The sequence below is a fragment of the Protopterus annectens genome, chromosome 2.part1, assembly GCF_019279795.1.
Source record: "Protopterus annectens isolate FY-2018-M chromosome 2.part1, PAN1.0, whole genome shotgun sequence".
NCBI classification, from domain to species: Eukaryota; Metazoa; Chordata; order Ceratodontiformes; family Protopteridae; genus Protopterus; species Protopterus annectens.
In genome coordinates this window covers 860256885-860271686 of record NC_056729.1, presented here as the reverse complement: position 1 = coordinate 860271686, position 14802 = coordinate 860256885, and positions in this window count along the sequence as shown.

Below are 14802 nucleotides of genomic sequence, written 5' to 3'. Positions count from 1 at the left end.
CTTTTTTTTCCCCAAAGGGGATGACTATGCACTTTTTGGCATTTAGCTTTAGGCCATGGCTCTGGCACCAGTTATCCATCTCTGTGAGACCCTTTTGGAGGATACTTGTGTCAGTCAGCAAGTCGATTATGGCACCCAGTTTGTAGTCATCTGCAAACTTGGTCAGCCATAGTCCTCCCGTGTTAGCCTGTACCTCAGAGAAATATATACCGAACAAGAGAGGTCCCAGGACTGAGCCTTGTGGGAAGCCACTTGTAACTGGTTTAGAGTCTGACATGGCACCTGCAGGTCTGACCATGTGGGTTCTATCCCTGAGCCAGTTTGCAACCCATCATGCGACATAGGGGTTGATGTTTAAGCCGGTGAGCTTATTTATGATGCCCGAGTGAGGTATTGTGTCGAAGTCTTTTGCAAGATCCAGGTAGGCTGTGTGGACTACCTTCTCTTCATCTATGGCCTTGGTGACTGTTTCAAAGAAGTCAACCAAGTTCAACAGGCAAGATCTGCCCATAACAAAGCCGAATTGGGTAGGATCCAGTGTTTGGAGGTTCACAATGTCTTTGTTTATGAGTTCCATGATGATACACTCCGTAGCTTTGCAGACCAGGCTAGTCAGGCTTATAGGGTGATAGTTTCCGGGGTCCGTTGTGGCACTAACTTTGTGGAGTGGGACCACTGTTGCTGTGCGCCATTCCTTGGGTACATATCCTGTAGTAAGGCTGAGATTGAACAGTGACTTTATGTGAAAGTTCAGTTCTTCTTGGAGCTCGTGTAAGACGCAGCCCGGGACACCGTCCGGTCCCATTGATGCTGTGTTTTTTGCTTTGGAGAGGGCAGCTCTCACCTGTGCATCTGTGATGTCAGGGAAGCTACACTCTGTTGGGATAGACATTTGCTCTTTTGGGGGGGAAGGGGGGGGTTTGCACTGAACCTGTCTGCCAGGATGTTGGCAATGTCTGTGGGTTCAGTGTATTTTTTGTAATTTTGCACTAACTCAGAGAATATATGTGAGTTGCCACCCAGGTTCCTGACATAACTAAAGAAGGCCTTGTGATTATCTTTAGCATCTTATGCAATTTTTCTTTCGAAGCTGGCCTTAGATGATTTTATGAGGGATTGTAGTTTCTTGCTAGTACTGATCAGAGATGCCTTCCCTTTTTGTGATTTTGCTCTATCATGTAGTAGCTTCCTCCTTCTGTTGTATAGCTTATTTATGGCTGGGGTCCACCAGACAGGTCTCCTGCATTTGGAGGAGTGAGTCTTGGTTTTATTTGGGAGAGCACAATCCATGCATTCCTGTCGGTGTCCATATAATGCGTTTGTAAAGGATTCTGCGGTTTGGGCCATATTTTTCACTGAACCGGGGGCTTTGAAGGATTCCACCTTGGTTTTGAGAATTGTGAAGTTTGCTTTTGAGAAGTTCTGCACTGTGGTTTCCTTGGCTGGAGGTGGGGATGGGATATGGAGGTCCAGTGAGATTAATTTATGGTCAGATCTTACCAATGAGGGGTATACCTCTGGTATGGAACATAGAGTCCCCATGTTGGTGATGATCAGGTCCAATATGTTTTCCCCTCTTGTGGGAGTGGTGACCAGTTGTTCCATAACATTTGAGTTTATAAATTCTAGGAATGATTGGGCGAGGGTGTTGGGGCTTGAGTAGTGCTTCCAGTCTATGTTTGGGTAGTTGAAGTCACCCAATATAATAGTGTTTGGAGAGACCTTCATATTATCCAGTGTTCTCAGGAAAGCCAAGTGGGGTTCCTGAGTTTGGGAGGGTGGTCTGTAGCAGACTGCAAACTGAAAGGCAGTTTTGCCCACTGTTAGTTGCACATTGATGGTCTGTGATGCTTCGTGCAGTGCCACTAACCTGGAGGTGTGGGTATCTTTGATGACTATGGATACTCCCCCTCCTTTTGTGGTTCGGTCTGAGTTTTGGGGCCGAAAAGCATGGTCTGAGGTATAACCTGGTAGTGCTGGGGTGCTCTCAGGAGCCTTGAACCAGGTTTCTATTACTGCACAGGTATCGATATTCTCCATACTGAGGAGAGCCTCGAGTGCGTGCATCTTGAGGTTTAGACTTCTGGCGTTGAGCAGCATTACCCTTAGTTTCTTTTTCCTTGTGTTGTCTATGGAGGTGGGTTTGTCTTTTGAGCCTTGCCTAAAAAAGGCACTATGGGGGTGGCAAGAGCCTTAGCCAGTATTCGAAAGCCCAGGGGTGACAGGTGCAAGCTGTCCCTAGTGAAGCAATGTGGCTGGTCGAGCATGTCATCCCAGGCTGACAGACACTGGATCCCCTTTGAATGACACCAATTCTTTAGCCAATTGTTAAAATTGATCATTTTGTCTTTATACTGTGGCATCATTCTTGGTGAGGGTAAGATGCTACTCAAGGTCAGGGTCATACCGGCCTGGGCTACATGATCAGAGAGCTCCTCTATGTCTCTTTTCATGTAGTCCAGGGAGGTACGTCTCAGGTCATTCACACCAACATGGACAATGACGGAGTCATATTTGTACTTGCTTTGAAGTGACTTGAGTGATTGTGTTATGTGGTGGATCCTGGCACCCGACAGGCAGCTTACAGTGACCTTCTCCTTGTTCATCCTGGTGAATGGGACGTCAGTGTGTCTGACAATAGAGTCACCTATTACAAGTGTATTAGGTGTGTTGTTTAGCCTTAAGGGCTGTGACTGTGTGGCACACTGACTTTGTGAACTATGTGATACGTGGGTATTGTTGTGGGGTAGCGGTTGCTTGGATGTCTGCTTTGGAGGTCTCTGCTGCTTGGGCAGCTTTTTATTTAGAGCCTCCAGGTATGTTTTTGTGTGTTTATGTGTTTGGTTTGCTGTTGCGATAGGTCTATGTGAGACTGGATTTGTGGTGTGTGTGATTACCTTCTCCTCCTGACTGACTGTGTCAGTACTGGGTTGAGAGAGCTCAGCCTCCAGTTTGGCTATATAGTTGCATCTCTCACATATATTTGAGCTTGTTGGGAGGAGGAGAGGGTGGTCTGTGTACATAAGGCAATTGTAACATTGCCTCAAAATTCCCAGATTCACCAGCTGGACTGGAGAGTAAACCCGAAATTGACTTTTGGACATGCCAGAATAGTATAAGGAACTACTTTTTGACTGATCAAAAAGGGCCAATAGGGAGCCAAGTACTTAAAGGGAGTATAAGAGGGTGTAGTGTTTTAGTTTATTAGTGCTTACTTGTAAGATTACTTATACGAGCAGGTGCAGGGCTTTAGAAAGAAAACAGAGTGCTTAGTTTGAGATTTAGAACAGTTCTAAGGGAAAAAGTGAAGAGCAGACTTTGTGGAGCCAGGAATAGTTTAAACCCATTTAAACGGTGCTGCCCGATGCTGCGCTATGCGCAAAATCGCACAAAACCATGCAGATGCGGGTTTTAAAGCAGGGAAACTGAAAGAGATAGGAATTGACCCAAAACGGCCAATAAGCTACTAGTTTCAGGGCTGAGACCACTCCTCCAGGGACAGATAGGCTGCTCAAAGCTCCCCACTCTCACTGGTGAACAGAGAAGCTTCCTCCTATCCAAGTAAGGATATGGGCAACACAGGAAACTATACCACAGTCCGGAATTCAGCAAAACCTGAAATCTGGACTAATCTAGTTCAGCAAAGGCGGGAAAAGAGAATTTTCTTTTTGTTGTTGTTTTTTTCAGGAAACAGCAGAAAAACACATAGAAAACACTGTAAATGCTATAAACAGGCTAGTGCACTTTAATGTGTAGCCTACATTAGTTATACAATACAAAAATGACTTAAATTGATATAAAACAAGTGCAAAAACTGTAAAAAGCAGTAGGCAAATACAATTTAAATTTTTTAAAGCACAGATCAGTTAGAAATTCACTTTTTAGGTGGGAAAAGGCAGTCGGAGCAAAAAAAACAGAGAAAAAATACTTAAATCTGGAAAAGTCTCTCTTGGGTCTCTCTGTTGCCTGTATCACTCTGCAGGACACCACGAGGAGCTGTGCGGAGTTGTATACAATAACAAACTTTTTAAATCACAGATTCGCTAAAAAAAACTGGCATTTTAGGCGGAATTAGTTAAGACAGCAAGAAAAGCAGGAAAGTGATACTTAATCACTCCAAAGTCACTCTTTTGTCTCTCTGCTGCTGTAGACTCTGCAGAACACCTGGAAGGCACTTGCTGAGTGGAATACAAGCGTAAAAAATGTGCAAATGAGGTTTTTATAGCAGGGAAGTGAAAGAGATAGAAATTAGCTCAAAATGGCCAATAAACTACTAATGTCTGGACTGAAACCACTCCTCCAGGGACAGATAGGCTGCTCAAAGCTCCCCTCTCTCACAGGTGAACAGAGAAACTTCCTTCTATCCAAGTAAGATAATGGCAACACAGAAACTTGTAACACAGCCCTGGATTCAGCAATAACCTGAAAACTGGACTATACTAGTTCAGAAAGGTGGGAAACAAGTATATAATTTTTTTTTCAGAAAATAGAGCAGATGCAATCAAAATTAGCCCAAAAAGGCCAGTAAACTAACTTCTGGGCTGGAACCTCTCCTCCAGGGACAGATAGCCTGCTCAAAGCTCCCCTCTCTCACAGGTGAACAGAGAAACTCCCTTCTATCCAAGTAAGGTATGGCAACACAGAAACTTGTAACACAGCCCTGGATTCAGCAATAACCTGAAAACTGGACTATACTAGTTCAGAAAGGTGGGAAACAAGTATATAATTTTTTTTTTCAGAAAATAGAGCAGATGCAATCAAAATTAGCCCAAAAAGGCCAGTAAACTAACTTCTGGGCTAGAACCTCTCCTCCAGGGACAGATAGCCTGCTCAAAGCTCCCCTCTCTCACAGGTGAACAGAGAAACTTCCTTCTATCCAAGTAAGGTATGGCAACACAGAAACTTGTAACACAGCCCTGGATTCAGCAATAACATAAAAACTGGGCTATACTAGTTCAGAAAGGCGAGAGACAAGTATATATATATACATATATATATATATGTATATATATATATATATATATATATATATATATATATATATATATATATATATATATTTCCAGAAAATAGAGCAGATACAATCAAAACAACACTTTACCCAATTAACCAGTTAAAAAGCTTAAAACTGAGCCCTGTTCCAGCAGTCTTCAATCAGACAAGTTCTAACTGCACAGTCCTGCCACTGGGGTACAGAGAAACCTTCTCCAAAAAAGACGGCCTGGATCAGTGCACAAGTTATACAAACAAAGCTAGATCCAGACGGCCATAATCTAATCTATGCTACAGCAAACAAGGCATACCGATTTCAGAAAGAAACAGTTCAAGTAAGCATGTGTAATAAGCCTTTAACCAGAAATTCCCAGCTCAGAAGGGCCGAATCTAGCCTCTCCTCCCACAAGAGTGCAGACCACAAACCTTCTTTATGTAAAATAACTGGCCTGAAGCCCAAGTCCTTAACCCAGAACTAATACACTTTAAGAATAACAGACACTGAGCCTTCAATCAGCAGTTTCCAACTTAGAAGGCTGTACGCTACCTGTCCTGCCACAACAGTGCAGACCACAAACCTTCTTAATGTAAAACAACTGGTTTGAAGCCCAAGTGCTCAAACCAAGGGCCTTAGAATAACAGTTACAATTTAATCAGGCTACTAACAAGCAGTAATAAAGGCAGCATAATAAATTCAATTGAGTACTTTTAAGAAAAGGCAAAAGCAAAATAAGGTAATAAAGTAGGAAGAAACACAAATACATGTCCCGTTACAGATGATTTACACAGCTTCTGTACACAGTGCCAGGAATGGTATATCTCAATACTCTGTGCTGTAGGTACACTGTCCTGTATTGTGTTTGGACCATATACTTCACAGTCATACCTCTCAACTGCTCAGATATTCCCAGCATGCCCAGATGTTTTCCTTATCAAATCTGTGGCTTACTGCCATATCAGTGGGATGATCTCTGGACTGATGTGAGTCAATATTGCATACATTTGAGGTTATACCTCTCATCTATATTAATTTGTGCAGAATGACCACTTTAGATTTCATATTTCTGATCTTTTCCTCATAACATGGTGTTCTGGCAAATAATTGGCATGTCATTGCAAATTGAATTCAGAAACTGATGACAGACATGCGAGTTTAAAACTTCATGCTCTTTAGATAGTACATGGTACGGTACAACCTATTGTTTCTTCCATTTTATAAGTTTAAAAGAACAATGCTAAAAACATGTCCCTAGTTTTGGCCTTTGTCCCTCATTATTTATGGCTTTGCCCAGATTTCTTGCTCGAGTTTAATTCTATCACATTGCTATGTCACATCTATGTTAAATATGCCCCAATTTCTGGTTATGTTTCCCCTCATTATGTTGGCTTCTGTGCAGATGTGTTGCACTAACACGTTGGCAGTTATCTGTGAGTCCTAGTGATAATTGTGGCATTCCGTGCAAATTGATGGACTCTAGCTGCTCTGCTTTAAACAGAATTCATAACCCCATTTTCTTACATGGTTTCCTGGCCAGTAACACTGTTGCCAGCCATGAAACGTGGCTGAGATGGGCCGCACATAATTAATATGCATTTCGTGCTACCACTTTCCCAGCATCACCGCACAAACATGTCAACTCCATGTAGACTTCGCACAGACCCTACACGGAGTTAATTGAATCTGAGGGACTGTATAAGTTTGGTATTTTTGTCTTTCATCATAACTTAAATTTTCACATCCATGGGTGACCTTGGTATATTTCTGCTGCACTCTTTCCAGTTTGCTCATGATTATTTTCTTATAATGTTTCCATATTTTTATTCCATACTCAAGTTGGGTCTAATATAACTAACAAAACATGACTTGTTGTAGATCTTTTTATATAACCTATAGTTCTATAACTATCATTAACCAATTGATTGATATGATTAGAAAAACACACTACCCATACACCCAGATCCTTAAATTAATCTACAGTTTCAATCACTGTGCTGTATTAAAAAAAACATATTTCAATTTATGTCTCCCAAAATTTCATATGCTTATTTTTTATGTATTTATCAGTATATTACTCTCATGTGCCCAAATGGTCATTTTAGTCAAGTTCTTTTGTAAACATGCCTATAACACATGTAATCAGTTTACCCAATTTCAGGTCATCTGCATACAGACTAAAGAACATCTCAGATGAAAAAGATACATCTGAAAGCTACAATCTAAAAATGTATGGTTCCAGAACAGAGCCCAGTGTGACACGCTGATTGTAAACAAGAATTTCACCTGACCATTTGCTGTATGATACTTGCTATGTCCTATCTGTTTGCTCTGGAATTATCCATCTTAGCAAGAGTTTGTCTATACCTAATTGTTCCCATTTATTGATCAGTGTTTTGTGTATGATCATGTCAAATGTTGAAGTTAAATCTATATAAATTACATCACAGCATGATTTTTCATTCATAGCTGTTGTTATATTGTCCGCAGTGGTCGACTCACAGCAAGAGGTTCTCCAGTTCGATTCTTGGCTGGAGCGCCTTCTGTGTGGAGTCTGCATGTCCTCCCTGTGGTCAAGTGAATTTAAAGACATGCATGTAGGTGAGTGCATGTGTGGGTATGCCTTCTTTGAAGGTTGGGCGCCGGGCTGGCAACTTGACAGTGTAAAAATTCACTGCCAATCATTAGCGGACTGGAGTACCGCTGTGGCGGCCCCTAACATAGTAGCTATTGTTATAGAACATCAAGTTGCAGGTGGTAATAGATCTATTTTAACATAAGCATGCTGATATATAGTTTCAAGTCCCAGCCTTTCCAGTTCTGCCAATAACTAATCCAATATTACCTTTTCTATTATTTTTCCACAACATGAAAATAGACTTAAGGGTCTGTATGACTCTGGGCTTGTCCTACTCCTTTAAAGATAGGTTTAATAAGTGCATGTCTACAATTTTAAGGAATCTCCCATATTTATATCACCTAATAAATAATAGACATAATGGTACTAAAAGTTCTTGTTGAAGTGTTCTTAGGTCATTGTTACTAATTCTATCTCCTTCCTGTGCTTTGTTTATACCTAGTTTGCATAGTTCTTTTTCAATTTAATCTAATTTGACTTCAGTCTCTGAGGTTACCTGGATGTCAACAGGACAATGTATTACTGCTTTGTGGATTCAAACTGTTTTGCATAATATATTTTTAACTATATTGCTAGTCTATGTCTGAGAAGAACTTTTTGAATCTATACACACTTTATCAATTTGTATGTCTTTATTCCTTCCACATTGTATGCATCTATAAAATGGTTTCCTATTATGCTCAATATTTTTATATAACTTTTCTTTCATTTGTTTGTCCATTTTGTTTATTTCAGTTTTCAAAGTTGCAATTTGACCTACTTTCCATTTCTTATATCTTTTGTCTCTCACCTTAATCAATTATCCCACACTTATGGAAATATATCCTCCTGATGTTGTGTGCTAGATCCTGATGTTAAACATTTTTTTTGCATCCATTTTCTCTTTTAAAACTTCCCACACCCATTCTGTAGTTTTTCCACTGAGCACATCACTCAAATTAGTTTTTTCATAGTGACTGTTTTGCTTCCGTATAATCTGTTATTAATCTTCTGTGTATTTGTTTAGATTTCAGTTTTGCAGAATTATTTAGCAATACATTAACCTTTATAACCCTATGATCACTGCACATCACTGGTGGCAAAATTCATCATGAAGTAACAGTAATTTCTTCAGGAGCGCAAACAATATCTAGTATGTTTCATTGTAATTTTTTTTAACAGTATGAAGCAATTGTTGCTCCTAAACATACATTGTGAAAAATTCCCTAACTAATATTATTCCAGTCTGTTTCTGGTAAATTTAAGTCCCCAGCCAATATTATTCTTCCCTGTTGTATTTCATGCAAGAAATGTATGAATTCCTCTAGGTCATCAGCACTTGATGTTGGTGGTCTATACATTTCAATGATTGTTATATGTTCCAGGGTCGTCTTTAATGTCACAGTAACACAATCTATAGTATTGGTGTTATCACTGAAAATTTAATAATCACAGGTCTAATAACTATCTTTGGTTCCTATGATAACACCTCCACCTGAATTTTTGTTGGAATGTCTTTACAGTAAAATATTTATACCCTGACAGAATTGTTTTCCAGTCATTGTTTCACAAACAATAACAACATCAGTCTTATGGGACCTTAGCAAATTTTCCAATAAAACAATTTCATTGTTAATGTCCCTAGAATTAACAACTATCAGAGATGCATCAAATGTTGCTGTCTGTGAGCTGTAAATATTGTAAAATAGCTGCTGCAAACATTCGCTTCCCTGATCTTGACAAGCACATGCCGTCCTGTCTGAAAGCACATGCCCAAAATTAGGTTCAGTTATTCTATACATTTCCATGTTTTAAAATGGGATATTTTTTCTTCTAGGCATTTACTCATCAAATGTTTTCATTCCTGGTGACATGGCTTTTCTTTCTCTATGTAATTTGTATAAAATATACCCTAACAGCTGTATAAGCTATGCAATACAAGAGGGTTGCAAGTTCCCTAATAACAGTCAGAGATTCCTTGTAGATGAGATCATTTGTCCCGACATGAATAAAAACAGATCCATACTTCCTTACATTAAGGTGTTCTGAGGTCTAGTTTTGCTCCTGGCAAGCATAAAATTGTCCAGTTTTCATTATTTTCTCTGCAGATATAAATATCAGTTCCCATAATAACTTAATCTCCATTTAAAAGAATAATTTTTCTGGCTAGATCTGAAGAATCTTCAACTTCTAATTCATTAATATCTCTCTCAATTGTTACAAAGGAATGACTTTTATCTCCATTAGTCTTATTAATCTCATTGTTTTCATTGCTTACTACATTTGCAAGCACACAACTCTCATCCAGATGGCTATGTACATCCACAGCTTGTACGATGTTGTCTGTCCTTCTCCTCTTGAGTTTTACAGTTATAGTCTTCAGTCCTTCCACGTTCAGTTTTGATTTCTTCCTTTTCACCTGCCCTTTGCCTATCTTTTAAATCTTCTCTTTTTTGCAAAAATGATGTCTTTTTCTGTAGACTGAAGGTTTTTTGATAAAAATATATTATCATTCCCTGCAATCTGTATGTTATATAACAAAGCAATGTCCTTTTTAGTATGTACTGTCTTTGTTTCACAGACATTTAACAGTTTCCTTTTCTTCCTTGTTATGAAATTCTTCCTTTTGTTCATTCTTTATTGCTTTCTACATGCCTGAAATCCTCAGATTGTTGAATACTTGTGTCCAGAATTTCAAAGTTGTTACTGGCATTGTCTTGTTTTATAGGGGTTGCATGGTCTTTATAGACAATAGACACCTCCTTTCCTAAATGTGTTCTATTTGTTCTCTGCCTAACATTATTTATTTCATCAGTCCAGTCATTAACATATGGAACAACAGTTCTCCAAGCTGTGCCAGTTGCAGAAGTGCAATCGCCATCGGTAAACCTAGGTTTACTACTAATAATGATAAGGAAATCATCCAATTTTTGACATAAGGAACACAGATCACCAATGGTATTAGGTACCTTTAAATAAACATAATATTTATTACACTATAAAATATATTAATTACATGCTTATTTAAGGAATACATATTCAGAATCCAATGAATAAAACATTCTAAAAGAAAAGAATAATCAAAATCAGTTACTACAGAAAACAAAGCAAACTTAAATCAACTTCTATCTGAAAAATCACAAAAGCAATAAATTCAATTAAGTACAGTAAAGTTGTTGCTCTGACTGTGCAAGTTATGAAAGTCACACAAAAGTTGAAATTCCTTTATTTCGCTTGCAGTTGCACCTCTTTTTAACAATAAAGATCATAAATGAAATATTTAGTTAGTTTTGCAGAATGGGCACAAACTCCTTCAAAAATCTTAGCAAGAATAATAAATGGAAATAATAAGGCTCTTACCATAGCTGACCTAGAGTATCTTGATAAACCATATATTACCAACTCAGAAGTTGGGAGACTATTCAAAGTCAATTATTCACAATTCTATAGACAGCAAGAATATCTTTTTACTAATCAAGAGAGGGATATTTTTCTAGACAACTTAGTATTTCCAAAAATACACCAGTTTCAATATGATTTTCTTTCACCTCCCCTATCAAAACAAGAAGTCTTGTTAGTAATAAATTCTCTCAAGCTGAGTAAGGCTCCTGGACAGGATGGCTTTACAGCTGAATTCTATAAAACATTTAGTGAAAGGACAGCAAATCTTTTATTAGTAGCTTTTAATTATATAATAAACAAGGGCATCTCAGACCTTCATTTAAACAACTCTAAAACTATTTTTATCCCTAAAGATAACAAAGATAGGAAATGCCCCTTTAACTATAGACCAATATATCTTATTAATCTCAATATAAAAATCTTAGCAACACTCATAGCAAAGAGACTAAAAAAGATAATTGCTAGCATTATTTCACCTGAGCAATCAGGCTTTATACAAGAGAGACAAACTTGTGATAATACTCCAACTTTGGACACAGTGATGAAGCTTTCCAGTCTTCAGAAACACCCAGTATAAGCGCTTGTGATAGATGCATCTAAAGCATTTGATAGAATGAATCACAGTTTTCTGTTTGCAGTCCTACCTTATTTTAACTTAACAAAAAGCTTTATAAGTTGAATTAAAACCCTTTACCTTAATCCAAGCACAACTTTAGTTATTAATAAAACACATGCCTCAAAACTGTACAGATTTTCACAGAATATCCAGATTTTTGCCTCATATTTTTGGTCCATTGTCTCATAAAACTGTGATTTTCAGGCAAATTGTTGTCAAATCACTGAGGGTTGAAGTCAGAAAATAATGACAAACATTTGTGTTTCAGACTTCATACCCTTTGGAAAAATCATGCTAATGCAAAACCTGTTATTCTATCAAAATTTTAAAGTTTGCAAGTGCAATATATAAAAAGTGTCCCAATTTTGGGGCTTTTGTCCCCCCATTATTGATGGCTTTGTCCAGATTTTTTTCTCTAAAAGGTTGAGAGGTATGATAAAACATATTCCAAAAGAATAAACATCTAGACAGGGTTGCCCATTATCACCATACCTTTTCAACTTATACATAAAACCCTTTTCCTCCTCATAAAATAAAAAAGGTATTATCTGGTTCCAAATTTATTTACAACAAAATTGGATTTTCAGCATTCACAGATGACCTGAATATCTACTTTTCTCTACCAAACACTGACCTTAAATAAAATATTAAACTTGATTAACCTTTTTTCAAAATTTTCTAACTATAAAATTAATCTGGACAAGTCTTCCATATTCCCATTAAATTCACTTTGCTACACAAACCGTTTTTTTCTGGATTTGGAAATAAATCTGAATCACTCCTTAAAATACCTTGGGATTTCTTTTCAATCTAATAAAAGGGTCTTTTCTCAAAATAATATTTTGAAACTTCTTTCGAATTTAGAACAAGACATTCAGACATGGAATGTTCTAAAATTATCCTTCCTTTCAAAAGTAGCAATTATCAAAATGAACATACTCCCAAGGATATTATTTCATCTCAGGGCCCCTAACATAATAATTAATGGTAACTTATTCAAGAACGTTAATGCACTTTTAATAACATTTATTTGGCATCCTAAATCGATTAGAATAAGTTAACAGAAACTAATTCATCCTAAAGTAAATGGAGTGTTGGGATTACTTGATTTTAGTCTATATTATAATATTATATGTGCAAATAGAATTGTAAAAATTTCAGATTTTGATTAAAAAAAGAAAGAGTGGGCACCAGTTGGTTACGTTTTTGCTATAATTATACCAAGTCATGTAAATGTAACCCTAAGGCCTTACCATTCCTCAATAAATAGTCTTAAAATGTATAAAATCCACACTTTGCTAAAAGTCTCTAGTTTAAGATTACACAAACTGCTGGATTCCCTGGATTTATACAAAACATTCTGGATGTTGCAACCATTTCATTTAAACCCCAACATTAAACCGAACAATGAAATGCTAAACTTAAACATGCTCCCTCTCATTTTTGAAAAAATCCTATGGGACATGTATGCTTTCAGGAACATGTCTCTCGAAGAGACAAGGAATGCTTTAAACCTTCCAAGGAGCTGCATCATAATTTTAAGACAAATTAGAGATTTAACAACTTCATTGACAAATTATCTTGAAATTCAGGAAAATAATCTTAATATATGCAAACTTTTATGGATGCTACTACATTCAAAAAAATGTTAATAAACTCTTACAAATTGATTTCCAAACTCAGGTACCAGTCTTCCATTATAATGTCAGATTAATGGATGAAACAATTTGCTGAGATCACTGATAGTCAGAAACGTCAAGCCATTAAAGCTACTTTGGATTTAACCCCCTATAAAAAACTCACTTATACTCAATTAATGATTTATAATAATGTCTATTTAACTCCAGTTAATATGAATAAGTTCAGCACAAACATTTCCCCTGATTGTCCACATTGCTGACTCCAGAAAGCAGATTTATTTCACATCTTCTGGAGCTGTAAATGTACATATAAACTCTGCTGTTCTTTGAGAGCCAGGGTTGAGAAGATGGGTTATGAAAAATCTACCCTTTCATGTGAATTTGCACTATTGCACATCACTTGGATTACTTTTAGAGACACTCTGTATATAAAGAAATTACATACTTCCCAGAGGAAATAATGGCTGTATTTTTTACAGTTTTATCGAGTTGGTCATAGTCTTGGGATGAATAGGGAATTCTGGATAAATGGAACCAAAATACTGCGAAAGACTAATGATTCCATGTATATATATATATATATATATATATATATATATATATATATATATATATATCTTTCCCATCAGAAAATCGAACCCTTTCATAGATTCATAGGTTCACAGGTTCATAGGTTCATACTAGGCTATCTGCCCTGGGGCAATTACAAGCCTAGCCCGATTCTGTATGGCTTAAGCCACCCCTTGATTTGAGTATACTGTGCCCTTTTTAAGGTTTAGTTTACTGTGCCTCTGTTTAATAGTGAAATGGGAGTAATCCCTGGGACAAACCTACGATCCCCCATCCACCTATTGAGATTCTTCTTGAAGAGATTCAGTGAGGTGCTCTGCCTCACATGAACTGGAATTCTATTCCAGAGTGAAGGGAGCCTCTGGGTTATGAACCTGCCCCTCCAGCAAGTTCTATTTATTTCTGTGCTGAGGTTCAAGTCCCTCAAGCGTGTGGCTCTAAGGGATTTAGATTTACTGAGGTGGAGCATGTCCATTAATTCTGGATTTGACATAGCTTTGTATGTCAGGCATAGATCGCCTCGAAGTAGGCGGTATGCAACTGAGTAGAGCTGTTTTTTTTTAACCGAGCAGCATATGGCATCTGTTTGAGACCCTTGATCCTCTTGCTGAGATACTTTTGGGGTCTTTCTAATTGCTGCAGGTGTCGGGTAAGGTACATCCCAAAAGGGGCATTGTATTCTATGATGGGCCTGATGAGGGATGAATAAAGGGGCACGATTACCTCTCTTGATCTAGATGTGAAACCCTTCGTGATGAGGTGGGCTATGTAGTAGGTCTTTCTAACCACTTTGGCAATGTGGTTTTCAAAGGAGAGATTGCTATCAACTTGGGTCCCCAGGTCCCTAATAACTTTCTCTGTACTTAATGGGTTTCCGCCTATGTGGTAATTTGTGGGCACATTGTTTTTGCCAAAGGGTATGACTATACATTTTTTGGCATTTAGATTTAAACCATGGTGCTGGCACCAG